At 37.2% G+C, this 23,200-nt stretch overlaps 1 pseudogene; it reads right to left on the reverse strand.

Annotated features, from left to right (window-relative positions):
* Nucleotides 1–11,464: 11,464 nt before the first annotated feature.
* Nucleotides 11,465–11,846, reverse strand: LOC142434944 (chromobox protein homolog 3-like; annotated as a pseudogene).
* Between the last annotated feature and the right edge of the window lie 11,354 nt (nucleotides 11,847–23,200).

Raw genomic sequence — 23,200 nt, forward strand, 5'->3', positions numbered from 1 at the left:
CTAATATATGGTGCTATTTCTCCAATAGCCAGATTCATGAGTCCAGGAACCAAGGGGTGGTAATGTTAGAGGTATCATTCACTAGTTCTCTCACTCTCAAAAAATTTGCTTCTTGTCTCAGTAATCCCATTCTAACCCTGTCAAGTAGTCTTAGTTCCAAAGAAGGCCTATTCCCACCTGGAGATGCAGTTCTGGTATCATTGAACTGGAAATTAAGAACGCCATAGTCACCCTGGACTCCTCATGGTACTGGAACAAAAGGAAAAAAAGCAAGTTACAGTATTTGTGATGTGATTGATCCACATTATCAAGGGGAAATCAAATTGATATCACACAATAGATTTTAATAGTAATATATCTAGAATTCAGGAGATTCCTTTTGATATCACTCAACACTACTATGTCTTGTGATTAAAATAAATGTGAACTACAGAAACGCATGACCACTAAAAGCCTAGACCCTTCAAGAATGAAGATTGGGGTTACCCACTCCCTATGACAAACAGTTATGACTAATTTACTAAGAGCAAAGGAAACATGGCATAGGTGGTAGAAGACAATTCAGAATAGCAGCTACAGCCTCATGATCAGTTGTACAAACAAGGATTGTAATTGTTATGAATATTTTCTGGTTATATGTATGCATCAAATATACTCATTTTGTTCAATATACATATAGAACACATATAAGATATTTGTCTAAGCTGTAAATGAGATTAATGTGTTCTCAATTGTATAACTGCGATAAGTACATTTATTGTGCCAAGCTGGCCAATGAACACATATGGGATTAATTGAAGGACAGAGAGATAAATGGCTCTGTGAGTCTTGCCTTTTTTATCTCTTGCTCTTTGATGATTGGACTAGTATGTGATTGTCTTAGCTTGTTCTCTGCCTCAATTTGCAAGTTACACTACCTGAGGCACACCTAACCTGCGGACTGTTTAGCTATAGTTTGAGGTTCCTTCAAGACCTGCTTTGCCACGTTACTGGAGTATACATCTCTTGAGTATACAGTATACACCTGTTGGACCCTGTCATCTGGCTGACTGTTGGTGACCTGCCTTGCTGTTTGCTGCCTGTGGCTGGATAGCCTGAATTGCTCTAAAAAGGACTCAGCTGTCTGCTTCCTTGACTTGCACCCAGCGGCCCTCAAGAATTGAAGGACTGCCAGAGTATTAGCTGTCTCCCAGAAGTGAGTTGTACTGAGCCATTATATATCTATATCTATCTATCTATCTATCTATCTATCTATCTGTCTGTCTGTCTGTCTGTCTGTCTGTCTATCTATCTATCTATCTATCTATCTATCTATCTATCTATCTATCTATCTATCTATCTATCTATCTAAAGTGTCCAGGTTTTGTTTCTCTAGAGAACCCTGTCTAACATTATGAATAATTTATAACTGGTTTTATTTTGAGATTAGGCATGATTACAGAAATGTGCACAGGTGCAAAGTTGACATGTGGTAGATTGTGACAGTTAAGGTTTTGCATAAACTTGGCTGGGCCAGAAATCTCAATGGTTTTTCATTATGAAGTAGTAACCCTCCCTCCCAGCCAACCTCATGAGATCTTCTTGAGGGTATAACCTGCTTTAAATATAAGTGAATACTATGGGAAAGCTTGTTGTATTGCCTGCTGACCCTGGGAGTCAATGACAGGCTGCCATATTATCTGCTGCTTAGATACATTTGCCTCTACAACCCAAAGCCTGCATCTGCCCTGCCAATCTTGAGTTCATTCGCTGCAGCAATATGGCTCAGGAGAAGCTTCAAGCCTGATATTTGATCTGTGGACATGGAACATGCTCAGCTCTACAACTGGCCCTTTGGGGTTTGAGGCTGTATATCATTAAAGGAACAGAAAACTCATCTGGTAGATCCCAGCTGCTGGCAATGATGTTAATAACCCAAATCATAAGCAGTGTACCACGCAGGTGCCATTAGATATCCCCTATGTGGGTCCAATAATGACAGTTCCTCTCATTGGTCCTGTCTGTGGATCTTCAGTTCATTATGTCCTCTTTAGTGCATTTCAGGATTTAGGCTATTGCTTTTGACCATGACTGCAGAACTCTGGATTTTCAAGGTTACCACAAGTTCAGGATATGGGAATAAGAACAGAGCAAGTTGAAATAACACACAACTAAATGTTGTGAACGAGTTTATGCCATTTATAGTGAATAAACTACCTCCATATTACTGAAAGCCTCTGATTAAATAAAAGCTTTTAAAATGTTGATTTTGACTATTTTTGCCAATTTTTTGCTATTGTTGAAATATTTTTTAATGTTTGTAATCCGTTAAATCTACTCATATTGGGACATTATGTATCCTGATTTTCAAAATGTTGCAAATTTATATTTTAAATATAAATACAACTAATCTTGATGGAACTGATTCAGCATTTGTGCATCACAATGTGTCAGAAAGTGAAAAAAATTATAAATTCACAGTTATATCTAAAATGAAAAAGTTATAAATCGATGAGTATATCATTTGATAACTGGTTTATAACTACAGATCAGATTTAATATCATTTATGGCACTTTTCCTCCATATTAGAGTTTATTAAATTGCTTTTAAATCAAAAGATATCAATTTGAAGGTGAAATGAATTCATTGAAGACAATTATTTGAAGAAAAAGAGGAATTTCCTTCTGATTAAATGCAAATGATAAAGAAGCATTTGGCATCATTTATTATTAATACTATTTTTAACTCTAATACAAAAAATCAATTTGAAAAATAATAAGTACTTTAAAAGATACCAATTTAATTTTCATTAAGTTTAACATATGTCTTTAAATACATTTTAAAATATGCAATAAATATCTTAGGATAATATTATAATAGCTTATGAAGAGACATCAAAGACCTAAAGATGTCAGTGTTCATAATATAAATGCACAAGGTTTTCAAAAAGGTCAATGAAAAGTAATATTAGAAGATTATGAAATTGTCCCATGTAATTTTTAAGACCTCTTTCATCAACATAATTCAAAAGTATCAAGTATCATTACTAGGGTTCTAGTTCATATGTGCACAGGTTTCTTTCTTTTTAAATTGTGTCTGAACAGCCCTCCATGATCCTTGAATGGCTGCAGGGGAATTCCCTAGGTAACAAAACTATCGTTAGTCTGCTCAGAGTGCCTTCATAATAAAGGGCCATTCAAAACTCTGGCCTCCTAGGTCATCTACTGCGCCAGTTAAAGTCAAGGTAGAGAGGCCAGATAAAAAGTGATATTGTCAAAGTTTTTAGGTATTCCAAAGGGGTAGTCTTGATAGATGATTTCAAAAGACACAGGATGGTCATGGGAGTTGAAAACTGCCTTAATGGTATATTGTTGTTGTCCTTGAGTCAGCTCCAACCCATACCAACCTGTGAACAACAGAATGAACCACTGAATCAATGGAATAAGAACGGGAAATTTGTGCCAAGTTACTGGTATTTTTCCCTCCTCGTAACAATACACCCGCCTATTTTTCGAAGGTACTAAATGATAAGAGCCATCATCGTACATCCATCTTATAACCCTAGTTTTACCCCTTCAAACTCTTTTTGTTCCTTCTTAAATAGAATCTACCCAAACAATATAAAAGATAACTGAAAAAAATTGCTTACATGGTAATTGTTGTCATTGTTAGGTGTTGGTTCCAAATCCCATGTACAACAGAACAAAACATCCCCAGTTCTGTGTCATCTTCACTATTGTAGATAGTATGAGTCTATTATTAGTCAGTACTGTGTCAATCTATCCAAGTGAATGTCTTTTTTCTTCTTCTTCTGAACCTCTTCTTTACTAAGCATGATATTCTCCAGAGACTGATCTTTCCGGATAACATGCCCAAAGTACATAAGACAAAATCTTGCCATCTTCACTTCTAAACTGAATTTTAGCTGTTTTGTTCCTGAGACAGATTTGCTTGCTCTTCTACTAGTCCATGATAATTTCAATATTCTTCATCAACATCATAATTCAAATGAATCAATTCTTCTGTGTCATTTCTTATTCAATGTCTAACTTTCACATATATATGAGGTAATTGACAATACTATGACTTAGTCTTCAAAATGACATATTGCCTCTCTAACATTTCTAAGAGGTTTATTTGAAGCAGATTTGCTCAATGGAATATATGGTTTGATTTCTTGCCTGCTACTTCTTTGCTAACTCAAGTCAAATGAAATCCTTGACAACTTCAATCTTTTCTCTGTTTATCATGGTGTTGTTTACTGGTCCTGTTGGGAGGAATTTTGATTTCTTTACACTGATGTGTAATTCACATTGAAGGTTATAATCTTCCCTTTCAGCAAACAAGGATATATTAATGAACCTTAATATAAACCTGATGTCAAGTTATTCTTTAGTTAGGTAACTTCTTGGATATTTTCTCAGCATAAAATTAATTAGTGAAAGGATATGTGCTAATGCACACCTTTCATAATTAAAACCATTAAGTATCCCTGTGTTTTGGTTGAAGGACTGCCCCATGGTGTATATAAAGTTTCCATAAGAACACAATTAAATGTTAATGTAACTTCCATTCTTGCCCATTGTTACAGTTTGTTATGACCAACACAGTCTAATGCATTTGTACATTTCTTTGATTTCAGCCAAGATCCATCTGACATCAGCAATAATATATATTATTCAAAGTCCTCTTCTGAATCTAACTTGAAATTCTGCCAGTTTTCTTTCAATTGTTGGAAATTATTTTGAATTATATTAAGTCAAATTTTATTTGCATGTGATATTAACTGTATTGTTTGACAATATGATATTGTTTTATCACCCTACTTTGAAATGGATGTAAATATTAATTTCTTCCAGTCAGTTGTCCAGGTATCTTTTCCAAATTTCTGGGCATTGTCTAGGGCTGCATCAACTTGTTGAAACATTTCAGTTGGTATCTTATTGATTCCTGGAGCCTTGTTTTTTAATCTATTACCTTAAGTTCTGTTGGATATTCTTTCTTCAGTACCATCAATTCTTGATCACATGTAGCCTCATAAAATGGTTGAATGTTGACCCATATTTTTGGTATCGTGACTGTGCATTGCTTCCATCTTCTTTTGATGCTTACTGCAGCATTCAATATTTTATCCATGGAATCCGTTAATAATATAACATGAAGTTTAATTTTGTTCTTAAGTTCTTTCAACTTGAGAAATATTTAGCCTGCTCTTCCTTTTCTCTTTCTAACTGTAGGCCTTTGCACTTTTCATTATAATAATTTACTTTGTCCTCTAAAACTGCCCTTTCAATTTTTCCCTTCAACTCTTTTACTTCATCATTTGTTTTGTTCACTTTAGTTGGTTTCTTTGGACTTTAATGATTACTGAGTCAAATTTGTTCTTCAAATTTTCTCTAAATTCAGGAGGGATATAATTGAGGTCCTGTTTGAGTCTTATGGACTTGTTTAACCCTTCTTTAGCTCCAACTTGAACTTGGGAACAAGTGATTGATTGCTCATTTTGAAGTTGGCGCAAGGCTTGATGATATTAAGCTTCTCCATAGTCTCTCTCCAGATGTAGTTGATTTGGTTCTTTTGTGTCATGTCCAGTGAGGTCCCTGTGTATAATCACCATTTACACTGTGTAAAAATTGCATTTTTAGTGAATACCATTTTGGCCTTGACAAATTATATCACAAGATCGCTAGTGTTTCTATCATTGAGATAGTTAAGGTTGATTGTGCCAACCTGGACGATAAATACATGTGGGATTAATTGAAGGGCAGAGAGATAAATGGTTCGGTGAGTTTTACCTTTCTAGTTCTCGGGTCTCTTGCTTTCTGATGGTCGGACCAGGGTGCAGCTGCCTTAGCAAGTTCCCTGCTTCAGCTGGCAATGCTCACTTCCTGCAAGACATCCCTGAGGAGAAGTCACATGGACCTACCCTGATGGATGCCTGGGTGCTGGAGCAGCCGCATGGAGATCTCTGCCACCTGCAGTCAGCATTATGGCATGTAATTTGTGAAATTTAGGAGGACTTTGTAGATCAGTGTCGAACATATGGGCTAACGTTGGACTTATGAGCTTAAACAGCATTGGGTTGGGATGCTTTCTTAATGTAAACCTACCCTTTATATAAATAGTTTTCATATATATATGAATTTTTGTGGATTTTCCCCCTAGTTCACCCAGATTAACACAATCATCAAGGCCATATTTTCAATCTAGTGATTCTTCTTTGTTTCTAACTTTCACACTTCAATAATTATCAATATATATTGATTAAATGTTTGATCATTTTCAGACTACAAAAATTGGCAAAATGTCTCAATATCTATTCCTTAGCATGTGATGGGTAAATTTGAGTAGTTGTGTTAACTTGTCTCCCTTGTGTCACAGACAGGACTATAATTCAGTGTAGATCTTGAAATATTAACTTTGGTAATGAATAAAACACTATCTCTTGGATTTGTCATTACTAGCGTAGTAAACTATGTGACCGTCTGACTCAAATGGCCAATACCAGTCCACTTCAGCCTAGTATATTGATCTTTGTGCAATTCACTTCATTTAGGATGACTTCAGATTTTCGTAGATTCATAAAATCTACATTTCACATTAGATTATTATCAAATGTTTGAACTGTTTACTCTCATTTTGAGTCTTACCTCATCAGTAAATTAGGATCTCAAAAGCTTTGTTACATCTACATCATGGTAGACTCTGTGTGGAGAAAGTGACTCCACTCCATTCATACTTTGAGCATCTTCCAACCTGAGAGCCTCATCTTCTGGTCTATATCAACCAATGATCTGCAGCTATTAATAAGGTTTTCAGTGTATAATCCCTCATAAATAGATCATCTATGTCTTTCTCATGTATTCTTAGTTTGAAATCTCCACCAAAAACAGTTCACCATGAGTAAATCCTGTTGGCATTTGCAATCATCATGGCATATCTTCCAGCATTACAGAAACTGCAAGCCACCACAAAACAATGAACTAAAAGTTGAGTGGGGACCTTCACAAGAGTTTCTTTTTTGAATCATTTGTCTCAGCCATGACACCAATACATCTCATTGAAAGTCTGCCTTTATTTTACTGAACCTATATTTTCTCAAGCATGATGTCATTCTCCTCTTGTCATAGCATGTCAAATGTACATGAAATGAAGTCTCACCATCCTTACTTCTGAGAAGTATGAAGGATAATTTCTTCCAATATAGATTTATGTGTTCTTCCACAAATCCATTCAATATTCTTTAACAACACGATAATTCAAATGTATTTTTTAATCTTCCTTATTCATTCTCCAGTTTTCATATATGAAGCAATTGAAAATACTCTGGTGTGGGTCAGACTCATTTTAGCAGACAAAATGGCATCCTCACTTTTTAAATATATATTTTTAATATACAATGATTCATTGACCACTGTTCACCAGTATCTACAATAAGCAACATAAAATTGGATTAATACTCTGATTACTGCAGTGATTTTTCCTGGTTTCAACTTAACCAGACTAACTCAAATAATGAGAAGTTCACACTTACATGTGAGCAATGGATTGGGATAAAAATTTTAAAAATGACAACATGCATAGGAATGGTAAGATAATAAATGTATTCATTAATTTATGTCAGCAGGTCCTAAACTGCAACATCTTTAGCCATATTATTAGGTTTTCATCAGAAAATCTTAAGCCATTCCATGAATCATAAGCTTTTAATCAAGATAACACAGGATTTTCAACTTTCTGTAAATTAATGACTTCTAAAAGGGACAAATTCAATTGAACTAATCTTTGCTTGGTTTATTAAGACATAGAAATATCAGTCTAAATTTCTTATCTGGGTAGGTAAGTTTTGAACAGTGGTGAGATAATTTCACTCAGAGAATTTTGAAAATAAGCAGTTCCATTTATATGGCTCTATAAGTATGTATTTTTGTCAAGGTATCCAGCCCCTAACAAATCATCACAGGTCCAGTAGGCACAATTGTACAGTGATAATAAGTAACGATTATAGTAAAGTCACATAGAGAGCATGAGAGATAAAAGAGACATTAAAATAATGGAGTCAGACACATTTCATGGTAGCATGCTCACCTCAGCTCTGCTTGATGTTCCACATGGAGATGTGGAAGGTGGGAATTGCTAGAGCAAGTGGGGGGAGGACAGGGGAGAGAAAGCTTCTTTATTGCTAACCAAGGCTTATATCTCTTTGTGGAGTATATCCAAGGTGCCTAATTACAGGTAAAGAAATACGTCACAGGAAGGAGTTGTGTGATAGGTACTACAATAATTAGAGGGGGCCAATATAGGGGTATCCACGCAATAGGAAGGGGAGCATTGGGGGTACACATGTGACAAGATGGGCGGATCCTAGATTCAGGGAGGCAGCTTAATCTTGGATGTCACTGAGCAGGTTTGACCTGTTCTCTGGCTCACTATAGAAACCATTATCAGTATGGTGTAAGGCCCATCTACAAGGACCAGACTGATGGCCACAAGCCTTTAAGGAGAAGTAGTCCATTGTCCTTAACAGCAGTGAGCAGGTCCTACCTATGGTGGGCCCAGACAGTTGTCTGCCAACTGACTGCCTTTAGGGAGGATGTCTCTAAACATCTGACCTTCCATCATATGTTGGCAAATAGCCTCCAATGATTGGTATATCTTTGGGGGAGACAAAGCTGGGGAAAAGTCTCTTTATAGTCCCACATGTTTTCATACAGATTTTGTTTAGTTGTATAATTAATACTGTATAATTGACTTGAATTGAAGGCTTATGGCTTTCTTTATATTTTCCATTTTACTTGAGGCAATCTATTTCTTCAGTTGCTCAGAAGGGTAGAATCTGCAAGAGCAGAGACATACCCATGGTTGTTAAACACCATTTTTCTTCAGAATAGTTTTCTTTTGGGTGAATCTGAAATAAAATATAGATATGTATTTATGTGTACACACAAAATATAAAGAACAAAAATTAACCAATATGGTCCTTATGCATACATTATGAATTAAGTACAAGTTCTGATTTATCAATGACTAAGTAAAATTTCCTTATACTTACAAAACTTATTCTCTAATGCAGAATAAGTAATTTGCCATCATATTAAATATTATTTTCTGATAAATGAAGCAACTACAGAAAGCTTTATTTGTTTAAAATAACCAGTTTTATTGATAAAGAAAAATAACAAAATAATCCCAACAGTTTTCCTAATATTACTTCAAAACAAGCATATCCAACTTGATTTCCATTAGAATATAGTTATTTATATGAATAAATTAAAGACCCAAATTATATCTATATATTAATGCAAACAATTACTGAGTGTCATCTTCTGGACAAGAATGCTAAATTTGTGTCTCTTCATAAAATGCAATTACATATGATGGGTAAGTGGGAAGGACAATTTCATATCGGGAAGGGATGCTGAACAAAAATTGAAGGGAAATTAAGGGAGAATAAACCCAGTTTTATGTTCCTGGGTAGGCATGTTGAAAACGTTTCTACCCAACCCTCAGTGAACCATGCTATGAACTAAGTACTATGAAGACCTTAGGAGCTGACCTTACATGGGCCACACAAGAAGGACTTGACATGGAAGACCTAGTGAATGAACTAAGCCATACCTCAAAACTACCTATATTCCTTGGACTTATGGCTAAAATTTCCCTATGGGAGAGGAAACAAAAGATACCCCCCTAAGACTGTGCAAATGGTTGTCTTTGGACCTTGCGTGGGATACCTGGCTTAGTGGGTACGCAATAAAAGGGGACTCAAAACCACCATATATTTAGTATCCTAATGCATTAACACAACAGGTATTATTCTAATAGGCAAGGTTCTTCCCTTGTGAGTAATATTATGGAAAAATTTTCCTCTAACACAAACTTCATGCTCAATGTAAACAGAGCTCAATCAATTAAGAAATCAACTTGTACAAAGCCACAACTCATGGATTTCAGCTCACATGAATTCATTTATCCATGGTACCTCAAATTCTATTGCGTTGCATAAATGATTGATGTTATCAACGAAATCTCCTTATACCCCCAGGGGAATTATTGACATTGTTTTTCTTGTTTGATTGTTGTTGTTTTTTTTGGGGGGGGGGGTGTTTTGCTCTTATTGTTCTTGGTGGATTTGGTTTTGGTTTTTGTCAGAATATCATGGCTAAAGTATACCATAATTGTTTATAACCTGTGGACAAGCAGATGGATTCTAGGATCCTACTGATTCTAGCCCTAGTCTAAGAGTAGTTAATTTGTATAACATGGCTATGCTTCATGAAAAGATCACTGAAGATACACGTTCTACATCACAGTGTGGTGAAGAAAGCAGATGGTGCCTGGCTATTAATTAGAACAGGGCTTGGGGTCTTAAAGGCTTCTATTCAAACAAGCAACCTTCTAAGTGAGACTTCAATTAAATCCACATGGAGGAAGCACACCAGCCTGTGTGAAGTAAAGATAACAAGGACAAAATCCAAATATGAGGAAGATAAAAAGTATAAAACCTTAAATTGTGAACACCCATTTTGTAGAAGAGTATGGAGGACAGTGGGAGCCTAAAAATCCATCTGCAGAGTATCCAGTCAGTTTAAGCATCTAGCACATCCCCACTGGCAGATTCCTATAGTTTTATTATCCTACAAAAACTTAACTGTAGGAGTGTATGATATGTGAATTTTATGTCAAGAAAACTATTAAAAAGGGGGGCAAATGTGAAGGCGTTACAGCAGTGGTGTAAGGTATGAACTAATAATAATTTATAATTTATCAAGCGGTCACCAGGGTTGAAGGGTGGGTGAGGGAAGAGTACAAAGAGGAGCTGATATCAAGGGCTCAAGTAGAAAGAAAATGCTTTGAAAATCATGATGACAACATATGTATAAATGTGCTTGATAAAATTGATGTATGGATTGTTATAATGGCTGTAAGAGTCCCCAATACTATGATTTATTAAAAACAGATAGATGATAGATGGATAGATAGATAGATAGATACATACATACATACATACATAGAAAGAAGCCAAAACTGACCAACGGTTACCATGGGTGAAGGAGGATACGTTTATTGCTTAGGTGGCAGAGTTTATGGTAATGGTAGTAGAATAATTTAGAAAAGTATATCAATAATTGTTGCACAACACGAAGAGTACAATATCACTGAATTATACATGTAGAAGTCATTGAATTGAAAGTTTTGTTGTGAATATTTTTGCCTCCATTAAACAATTAATAATTCCTGTAATAACAATGAATAATAGCAAGAAAATGTTCTAAAATTGATTGTGGTAATGATTATACAAGCCTTTTTGATATGAATGAACTAATGAATTGTATGATATATAGATAAAACTGTTTTAAAAAAACACAATTGCAACTCGAGGAGATCTCATGTTTGCCTCTTTTGTCAGCGTCAAATCTACCTAATGTGAATCTTTCTATTTCATGAGAATCCTTAATTGCCAACTGCTGTTGGGGGTACCAATTATTCACTCAGGCTCAACACCGGTGGCAAAGCCCTTGGGTTTGTCAGCCACATTTTTATTTACTTTGATTTGCTGTCATCAGACTCAATGCCAGGTAAAGGCTTTCATTTTGTACCATCTTTTCAATGACCAGGTTTTGTTTTGTTTTTTTTTGTTTTTTTGAGAATTAAGGAACACTTTAATTCTAAACAATCTTAATTTTAATTAGCTTCTCAAGAATTGTCAGTATCTGTAAATCCTTTCCATTTTAGGAACTATTCCACCTTCCCATTCACAACATATGGACCCAGCGCTTTTTGTGCTATAAATTCTTCAGATATCATACTGTTTTCGTTCTTTTTCTTTCCCATTTTTTTGTAATGTAGTTTTATTGAAGGCCATGTTTTTTACAGACTTGCTGATGGTCAAGAGGGTGGGGGTGTGTGGAAAAGCTGCTTTTTAAACCTTCAATGATTTTTTGTGCAGCAGATTTGCCATGTGCAATACATTAGTTGGTTTCTTGGTTGTTGCTTTCATGAATGTTAAATGTGGATTCTCGTGAAATCGACTATAGTGGTTTTTTTTTTCCTGCTTACCATGGAGTTGTCTTTTCAAACAGTTGTGAGAGTTTTTGTTTTCTTTAGGTTGAGGTGCAATCTTTACTGAAAGCTCTATTCTTTGATCTTCACCATATGTGCTTCAAGCCTTCTTCATTTTCAGCAAACAATGTGCTAGCTACATATGGCAAGTTGTTGATGATAATTCATCCGAACCTAATTCTGTGTTCTTCATATAGTCAAATTTCTTGGATTATTTGCTCACCATAGAGATGTAATAAATATAACAAAAGAATGAAAACTTAGCACATACATTTCCTGACATAAAAACAATCAGTATCCTCTTGATTTATTTGAATTACTGGCTCCTGATCTAGGTACAAGTTTTTCACAAGCACAATTAAAGGTTCTGAAATTCTTCTTCTTCCCAATAATATCCAGTTTGTGACAATTAGCATATCTAGCTTGACTCAAATCTTTGCTGGAGCTGTCATTTTAGTTAGCTTCAATTGATGAATTATGGAAATCATTTCTACATAGTGATTTTTTAAAATTACAAATTGACAAATGAGTTGACTGACTTTGAATTACAGAATGTTTTTATTTTATTTATAATAAGCTTGTTACAATTTCTTGCCTGGATAGTGAGGACACGTATGACCTGGACTTAAAGTGCTTATCAGAAGCAGCCCTATTATAATACTTTATGTGCAAACAATAAAAATGTCACTTGTTGTTGGTAAAGGAGAAATATTGTTTTCATTTATATATATATATATAATGCAATAATTAAGAAATAACATCTTGTTTCCATGATGCTTCAAATAATATATTGTCTTAAGTTGACTGGTGTATCAGAAATACAAGTGGATAACTTTATATATCTGAAATGTGTTTTATTACAGTTGAGGAGTCTATAAATCTGAATTGAAAACACTGACTCACTGAAAGTCTCGCTGTTGGCTCTTTGAGAAGAATCTTGCTTCAACTTCACTAGTCCTGCTATTCTTGGTTTCCATAGAGACCTTCAAGTGGATTCCATCTTTCTCAGGAAAAACTGGACACTGTCATGACATAATTAGTTTAATAAAACTTATTCCTAAGTGATATTATATCTACAGGCATAAGCATTAGTATTCCAACATATATTTTGGTGAAAATAAATCCAACCCATAGTATCTTTTTCAGTGTATGCTTAAAATAGTATTTATTATTTTAATTATATTCCAGTTGAGTGCCAAGATTGCAATCTGCCACTTTCCTATGAAACGAAACATGTATGGAAGATCCCTTTATTATCACTCTCATTTTTCCACAATTATGTTTATGTGCAAACATGAGTTGGAAATGGCAATTCTAATTTCTAGTAATTTCAAGTAAATAATAGTCTACTTTCCAGATGTAAACTGGAAAAAAGGCTATTTGCTAACCCAAAGTATAACTCAATGACTAACATTTTAAATGTAAGAACTTTCTATGTGCTGATTCCTTTACATCCCTTGCAATAATTTATCAAATTTGTTTGACATATTGACACTTTGAATTACAGGGTGCATTCATTTAATGAAATACCACCATCATAAAATCAATATGAAGCCATGTTCTTGCATTAAGCAAAATTTAATAAAATGTGATCGTTTTTCTCATAGAAATGAATTTATATGATATGATAGGTACCGTTTCTTTTTTCAAACCATTTTATTAGAAGTTAACCCAGACATCATACCATTCCATCCTTCCACAACATCAAGTGGTATTTAGCGGTATTTAGCAGCACTTGCCACTAAAATCCGTTTCAAGATCTTTCCTTTCTTTTTGAACTTCTTGATGTAGGCTCCCCTTACTCCTCACCTCTCCCAGCATACTGCTCCCAGGAATGCTTACTCGACTTGCGGTATCTATGGTTCATCAATCCTGAGCTTCCTATACCAAAAACATATAAAAACCTGTAGCAAAGATCCAAAAAAGCTACCCACAATGACAAAATACTACAGAGATTAAACCTCAATATGAAAAACAAAGTATTAAAAACCAGTTCATGTATATAGAAAGGGAGATGAAATGATAAGGTTGTAACCATCCAAGTCGCGTTTATCATTTTAATCTACTATAGTCATCTCTCTAATAATCTATCTGATAACCAGTTATTCCTATCCCTCACTTCTGGTTAGAGGGCAATCATTGGAGGCTTATTTTCTGTGTAAACGTTGCAAATGTAGTTTGGGCTTCCACTGTCATCCACAGCCTTCGGGAAACCAGAATCTAACAATTTAAGCTCTGATACTATTGGTCTTGTATTATATAATTTACAATACTTGGATCAAAGGCATTGCTATGCTTCTTCCATGTGGAGTTGGTTGACTTTCATTTAGATAGTTGCTTGCTTGGAAACAGACCTTAGTCATGATTCTATCTGTTAGCCGGGCATCATCTAATTTCTCCAACACACTTTGCTATAGCACCCTTTACTTCTGTTTTGCCTTCATGAGGGTGAGTATTGAGCAGGTCCAGGTCATAAAAGCTAGATGTTCTTAGATTGGGAGTAGGATTAAGTGTGAGCCCCAAATCCTTTCCTGAATTGATATTTTTATCTTCCTATGGCTCCCCTTAGAGACACCCTTGTTAACTTATGGTAGAGAATCTTATTCATCACCTCCCTGCAGCATAAGATCACTGCTTATCTCATGGTATTAATTTTGAAAACATTATTGTGAAAGGGTATATTGAGCAATTGTAGGCTAATTATATATCACAATATCTGAATTATTCACTTATACAGAATAAATGCCTATGCTAGTTACAACAAACCTTGAAAATTGATTTTCTGGCAAAAATTACCGAAATATTCACTGAAAATATTATTCTTAGGTCTGCCAAAATATTACATATCATAATACAGCAATTAGGGCATTGAAATAGTAGGTCAATGTTGGTACACCTACAGACAATTCAATACAGTTGTCTTCTGTCCAAGTACAGCTGTCTTCTGCTGCAAACACCATGTCAATTCAGTGTTAAACCCTTAGGTTACAAGTGTGTTTGAGAAAGAGTCTAGTTAACTTAATGGGGTTTCTACATTGATCGCTCTGGTGTGGCCTTTGGAGAATGCTGTACACTTTGAAGTTCCAGAATACAATGTCCAAGTGTTTTATAGCAATTGGCCTGGGTCACCTGGGAATAGATTTATTTTCTAATTATGTTGGACATATATAATAAGAAACAAAGTAGTTTCTATTTATCTTGCTTTGTTATTGTTGTAGAGTGTACCCTATTTGGGGCTTGTTAGCAGTTAAATTTAATACACTATACAGAGGAGTGTCCCCCAAACATGGAAATCTCCCCCAAAGGTATGTATTTAAAATTTTTTACAAAACAACTTTATCGCCTTCAAAGTACTCTCCATTACACTTAATACATTTGCCAAATCTGCGATTACATTCTTGGAAACATTTTTCAAACTCGTCTGTTTGGGTGGCTGACAGCACCTTCCATGATTTTTTTTTCATTTCTTTGTATCACCAAATCACTGTCCTTTTATGACCCTCTTCATTCGTGGAAACAAAAAGAAGTCACACAGAGTGAGGCCAGGTGAGTCAGGTGTGTGAGGCAAGAGAGGCATGCTGTTATTTTGTGTCAAAATGGTGCACTGAGATGGATGCATGAGCAGGTGCATTTTTGTGGTGGCCAAAGCAGTTCCCAATCTGCCAGAAATCAGGCCTTTTTGTCACACACTGTTATGCAATATTTTCAGAACCTCTAAATAGAAAGCTTTATTAACAGCCTGCCCTGGGAGAACAAACTCCAAATGCACTACTAGTCGACACTTTTGTCCAGTCGGGAAGTTGATGGACATCCAGAGGGAGGTTTGTCATCAACCGACATTCCACCTTTTTTTGAAATGAGAAAACCACTCATACACTTGAGTTTTTCCCATAGCTCTGTGCTTGTAAGCTATGTTCAACATCACAACAGTTTCTGTATATTTTTCCCTAGGAGGTAACAAAATTTCACAGCTGCATGGTTTTCTCTTAAATTGGCCATCACATAAATGAGGTTCCAGATAACTGCTTTTAGGAAAAATTCACTATGACCAGAAAGAACCTTCCCAGAAGATGCCACTGGGTGCATTAACTCAGAGTGAGTTGCTTGATGCTTGCCTAGTGGGAAAAATGTGTACTATGAAACATACAGCAGATTTTTTTTCAGTTTTATTTTTTTGGGGGGTGTTAGTCTGCGTAGACTAGAGAAATAAATCCATAAACATGCATATGTGTATAGGAGAGTTTTATATAAAGGATAACTGTACATTAAGAAAGCATACCAAGCCAGTCCATAAGTTCGACATTAGCCCATTTGTCTGACACCAATCTCTAAAGTTCTCTTCAGATTCCTGAAATGCATGCAATGACTCTGAATGCAAGACAATCACAGGACAGTAGGTAGAAAGTCTTTGGATCCAGTGGCATTGTAAGCATCTCAGCGCTGGAAGGTGTCTCCACGTGGCTTCTCCAGTTTCCTGGGCTGCATCAGGGTAGGTCCATATGGCTTCTCTTCTGGGATGTCTCACAGGGAGTCAGCTGAGAGAGAAATGTCTCCCACCTTCAAGGAGGAAAATATAGGAGTTCCCAGAATTCTCAGGAGAAGGCCATGTCCACACAGAGGCCTCATTTGTTATATCTTGATTGACAGACCAGACTCCATCCCTCACTTGTAATCCTCTCAAATTGACACCAGATTATGTAACTACTTCTTGAAAGTTTTAAAAAGCAGGGAAGCTAAGTAATTGGGATTATTTCTTCTGGATTTGCATTAAATAGGCCTCACAGTATATTTTCTAACACTACTATATATTTATATATTTTAATATAAACTTTTAATATAATACTAATGGGATTTAGTTTGTAAAAAAATATGTACTTGACTAAAATATTATTCCAAACAAAACGAATCATCATATATGGAATTAAATTTCTGAAGATACCTCTGAAATAAATAAATTTATAAATTAAGTTCTTTCACAAATTAAGAATGTAGCATTAAAATGTCAGACCATATGAAAGTAGAAACATCAGTTGTCTCCTTGGATTCAAATGGATAAATGACCATGCCTATTTGTTTGATGCATTTTTCAATAGAGAGTCTCATTTAATCAATGATAAAAAAATTTGGATGTAAAGATTCCCCAAACTGTTTCTACTCCCTGTGCTTTAAAATTAATTTGAAATCATTGTTTTATATAGTTTTGAAATAAATAGTTTTCAACTTGAATTCACAAGTATTATTAAATATTAATTAATGACATTATAATGATAGAAAGGGGACAAGGCACTCAAATCATGTGGTGATGGGCAAGGATGCTTCCTGCCAACCATGAAGACCGAGCAGAACAGTTACCAAAGCACCCCAGATGTGCCACAGCCCAGGCTGCCACCATGGATGACCCTGAGCACCACCCACCTGATCCCCACCCTTGGGGACTGCTGAAGGTCCGTAGGGGACGCTGGATGACATGCACTTACTCATCACTTGCACACACTGGTACTTACTCATTGCTGTCTGCCTGTCCAGACACTGTCTTCTCTCCCTGGTGCCTTTTAGAGATGGGCTGAGAATTTGAAGAGGACACGGAGAAGGAATTCAAGGCAGGTCTACCTTCTCAGCTTACTGGCACAGTAAAGCATTCTGGGTCATGGAACTGCCCAATTTTCAAGTCACAACTGTTGTTCACCAGTGACTGAGTACAGGCTTCCCTAATCCATGCCACTGGCTTCCACAACCAGGCAGGGCCCCTGGTAAGATCCCCAATTCTGTGCACCTGCAGACCTCTCACCCATCTCTTGCACAGAACAGGGTTTGCAAGAGCCCTGTCTCACATCAAGGTACTTTTCTAGCCTCTGACATGGAGGGCTTGCTGCTTCCCACCCAGGACCCCCATGAAACTGTATCCCTGATCCCAATGATGTCATCCTCCTAGGGGGATTCCCTCAATGGTTGTGCTGTGGCCTGGGAGATGAGATTCTTGGACAACTCCCAGACAACCAAATCACCCTCCTTCTCACCACTCCCAGAAGCTTGACCACCCCCCTCTGAACCAGATCCTTGTCCCTATGGCCCAGGGATAGTATATACCCCGTGAGAGACAATAAAAAGAATAAGCTGTTGTTAGGTGCCATTGAGGGGGTTCTCACTCGCAATGACCTTCTTTGAAAAAGAACTAAATACCATCTGGTACTGCACCATCCTCACAATTTCTTTCTCTCTCTCTCTTGCTCTCTCTCAAGAAAGGAGAAAATATTTTAAAAAATAGAACAAATTTAGAATGTATTAAAAGAAAGATCAAATGATAAGGTGTTAGAGTTCAATACAACTATATCTGCAACAATCCACTTTTCAAAGCAAAGCAAGGCTATTCACATTGATAGGCTGTGATCAGGTTCAGAAGGAATTCACCAGAGGCTTAATACACATGCATTTCCCCTTCCTTTAAGACCCCAGATGCTATTTTTCTCATCGTTGGACACCAGCAGTTTCTTCACCATCTTTTGATATAGCACCCATATCTTCAGTAATCTCTTTGAAGTAATATATTGTGCCAACTTGGGTGGTAAACACATGTGGGGTTAATTGAAGGGTGGAGGGATAAATGGCTCAGTGAACCTTGCCTTTCTAGTCCTCGTGTCCCTTGCTTTCTATTGGTCAGACCAGGGTGAGCTGCCTTAGCCAGTTCCCTGCTTCAAGTAGCAAGGCTCACTTCCAGCAAGACATCCCCAAGGAGAAGCCGCATGGACCTACCCTGATGTAGCCCTGGGTGCTGGAGAAGCTGCGTGGAGACCTCTTCCAGCACTGAGATGCTTACACATTCACTGATTCAGCTTTCCTCCTGCAGTTGGCAACATAGTGTGTGTTTTCTAAGATGGAGGAGGATTTTGTGGATTGGTTTCAGACATACGTTTTAATGTTGGACTTGCGTGTTTGGGCAGCACTAAGTTAGGATGTTTTCTTGATGTGTACTTAACCTTTATATAAAACTCTCTCTTATACATATGAGTTTCTATGGATTTGTTTTTTTTTTAAGTATCCAGACTAATACACTCTTCATTAGGGCAAACATCAAGCAAGGCCATGTCTTCAGAAATAATTTTTCTGAGAGTAGGGCTAGAATTAAGTGCAAGCCCTGAATTCATTCATATACCTATGGTATATATATGTATGTCTCTGGTTCACTTTAGAGGCATCATTGTCATTTTATATTAGAGAACATTGCCAATCACCTCCCTGGGACATAATTCTATCAATAGTGCCAACAAATTAGCCAATGATACAGAATTTAAAGCAGAGTTCAGAAAGGAAATTATACAAGTAGAGGGCAGCTATGAATTATAATATGTGAATTGTTGACGTGATCATAGTCTAATGTGACAGTACACAATTTACACAAGAAATGGAAGTTTGTAATAGAACACATTTTTAATTATATTCATTAACACTGGCAGAACAACACCTATCAGATTAATGCCAGTCATAATGCAGTGATGAGACCATAAAAATATTAAGTATATTGTAGTTCTGGCTCTCCATTCATGGGGCAATCTCACAGCAAGAACTATCTGAATCAAAGTCCAGCAACCACCAGTTTGATACCCTTGGGATAACAGTCTAGATAATGGCTATTCTCACATTAGGGAGTTTGAGCTTTATGTCCTTATTTGTCAGCTAGAGACTGGTGGGATCCAAAAATTATGGCTCTTAGTTACCTTTCATGTCTGAAACTGAACTCATTCCCATGTTAACATAATCAAAAATCTAAAATAAAAAGGGCATCGTTTGCCAAAAGATGGAAGGTAAAGTTAAAGGAGGAATGGGAGCAGAAAACACTGGGAGGATGGGGATAAGCAACGATATATTCAGGGTTTAAAACCAAAATTTGCATAAATTATTGAACATAAAAGTCATGACCAAAAAGCCTCATGAGCTTCTTGTAAAACTTAATAATAGAAGATGGCATCCAGGTAGAATCACCTGCCCGGTCCTCCTGTTGTTAGATCAGAAAATTAAGAGGTTAGGAGTAAAAAATCGGGAGACCAAGTGCTAGAAGTCGAATTTAAGAGTACCAGGGTCTGTGGTTCAGCCCTCCCCTGCGATTTCCATCCAGAGAAAATTGTGAGCCCAAGGGCTCCGCTAATTCCTCCACAGATCCAGGGGGATGGCATCCGCCACCCCTTCCTGCAACCAAGACTGAGGCCTGCAGCATACAGGAATTTCTCCAGCCTACTGTCTAAAGGTAGCAAGAATCCCAGCCTCATGAGGAGCAGTAGCCACAAGAGCCCATCCCAGAGGTCCACTTTCTGCCTCCCTGACACCCCAACCCCTGCGTTCAAGGGTTTTGCATCTCCCCTTCCTGGCCAGCAACAGACTACATCGGGCATCCCCTTTTCCCACTCTGCCCAGCTCTGTGCCTGCCAGCATGGGTAAGGATAGCTAATTAGACAGATAATTAGACACTAATTTGCTGCAATTGGAGAGCCCCTAGGATATTTACCCAGGGCAGAACACAGATCCGCAGAACAGAGTCTGCAGAGCTCTGCAGGAGAGAGCCAGGAGTGACAAGAGGGCAGCTAGCTTTGTTCCTTTGTGTAACTGAATGCAAGCCATCAGAGAGCTGGCTCAATAACATAGCTTTAGCATAACAAAACAGGGAAAGCCAAAGGGTTGAAAGCCTTGGACCAGGCCCAAAACTGGTTCTACCAGTTTTAGGCTTGACAAGGAGTCTTTAAAAGACTGTTAATATTGCCCAGAACCAGATCACTGCAGCACTCAGCCATTCCAGTAGGGCTCCACCCAGCTGCATGACCTTACCTCAGGATCACAGGATCACCTTGCACACACATACACACACACACACACACACACACACACACACACTGACTCCTTCAAGGTCACCCATGATTTCAGAGCTCCCTCACCAGGTCATCCCAGACCTGCGGCTCTTTCACAGGTCCACCCCAGTCCTGCAACTCCCAGGAGGACCACCCTGACCTTGAAGTTCCATATTAGACTACTCCTTGCCTTGCAGCTGCCCCAATATGACCATTCTGGATCTGGAGCTCCCTCTCCCAACAGCCCCTGCCATGTGGCTCCTCCATCAGGTCATCCATGGTTCTCCAGTTCTGCCACCAGGCAACAGTCAGGCCTGTAGCTCCCAGGAACCACTGGCCAAATCTAGACCTTTCATCCACAGGCCTGTTGCAGCTCTGTGGCACCCTGGCTGGGCAGTCTCTAATGAACATCAGTGAAAAAATCATTAACAAAGTACTGGCCACTAGAATACAGAAGTACATAAAGCAAATAATTGACCATGACTAAGTGGGATTCATACCAGGGATGCAGGGAGGCTTCAACATCTGAAAGCCTGTCAACAATGTTTGCTATGTTGACAAGAAATCGATAAGAACCACATAGTAATCATGAAAGACACAGAAAAAGCATTCCACAACATCAACACCCATTCCTGTTTCAGCCACTCAAGAAGATGGGAATGAAAGGAAAATTCCTCAATATACTATAAGCTATATATGAAAAACCAACGGTGAATGTGGTAGTCAATGGAGAAAAGACTAAAGCAATCCCACCAAAAAAAGGGACCAGATAAGGTTGCCCCTTGTCCCCACTTTTATTTAATACTCTATTGGATGGCCTAGCTTACAACATAAGGCTAAGGAAAGACATCAAAATTCTTCACCTGGAGAAAGAAGAGGGGAAACTATCATTATTCACAGATGATATGCTTTTATTTATGGAAAACCCCAAAAACATCTCAAAAGGAGTGCTAGAAGTGATAGAGGAATATGACAGAGTGGCAGGATAGAAAATCAACAAACAGAAGTCTATCGACTGATATATACATCAGACAAGATCATGGAGGAGAAGATCAAAAAGGTAGTACCCTTCACAATAGCCAAGAACAAATTGAGATATATAGGGATATACCTAACACCACCAACAAAAACCCCAAAATATTTGTACAAGGAACGCTACAGAACACTACTACAAGAAACCAAAAGTGATATCTACAAATGGAAGAATGCCCTATGCTCATAGATCAGAAAACTTAATATAGTAAAGATGTCAGTCCTACCCAAGGCACTATATAATCTATCCTAACACAAATACTAAGATCTTTTTTCAAGAAATTGGAAAAACAGACTACCAACTTCATATGGAGAGGGAAGAAGTGAAGAATTAGCAGAGAACTCCTCAAGAAGAACAAAATTGGAGGGTTAGCTATACCTGATTTCTGCAACCATTATACAGCCACAGTGGTCAAAACAGAGTGGTACTGATATAAAGACAGATACTCAGACCAATAGAGATGAACTAAAAACCCAGAAATCATCAGCATACAGACAACTGAACTTCAATAAGGGACCAAAAATATCAATTGGGAAGCAGATGCACTCTTCAACAAGTGGTGCTGGAAAAAACAAAATATTTATATACTGGCAGAAAAATGCAATAAGACCCTTGCCTCACTCTATGCACAAGAATACATTTAACGTGGATCACAAACCTGGAGGCAAAACCCTAAACTATTAGGGTAATAATACGATAATTGGCACATACCTCAGAATTTTGGCACATAGGCTATCCGAAATAGGGAAGGACACAAACACAGAGGAAACATAAATTGTCAAGTGGGATATACTGAAGATAAAACATCTGTGTATATTGAAAGACTTTACTAAGAGAATAAGAGAGCCCACAGACTGAGAAAACATCTTTAGCAATGACACATCAGACAAAGGACTTACTACTAAAATCTAAAATACTCTGCTAGCTTACAATAATAATGATTTTAAAAGCCCATTTATGAGGTGAGCCAAAGAGATTTCACCCGGGCGGAAATCTGAATGGCCAATAAACATATGAGAAAATGTTCCCAATCATTAGCCATAAGGGAATACAAATTAAAACAACTATGAGATGCCACATAATACCCTCAAAGAGAGCCCAATTCAAAAAATCAGAAAGCAACAAGTGTCAGAGGGGCTGTGGTGAGATAGAAACTCTCATCCACTGCTGGTGTTCCTGTAGGTATGTGCACCCATTAAGGAAATCTGTTTGGAAATACCTAAATCAAAAGAAAATTGAGATACAATATGACTCAGTCGTTTCTAAGACTAACTATGGGAGTAGAAAGTC

The sequence above is a fragment of the Tenrec ecaudatus genome, chromosome X (genome assembly GCF_050624435.1).
Source record: "Tenrec ecaudatus isolate mTenEca1 chromosome X, mTenEca1.hap1, whole genome shotgun sequence".
NCBI lineage: Eukaryota > Metazoa > Chordata > Mammalia > Afrosoricida > Tenrecidae > Tenrec > Tenrec ecaudatus.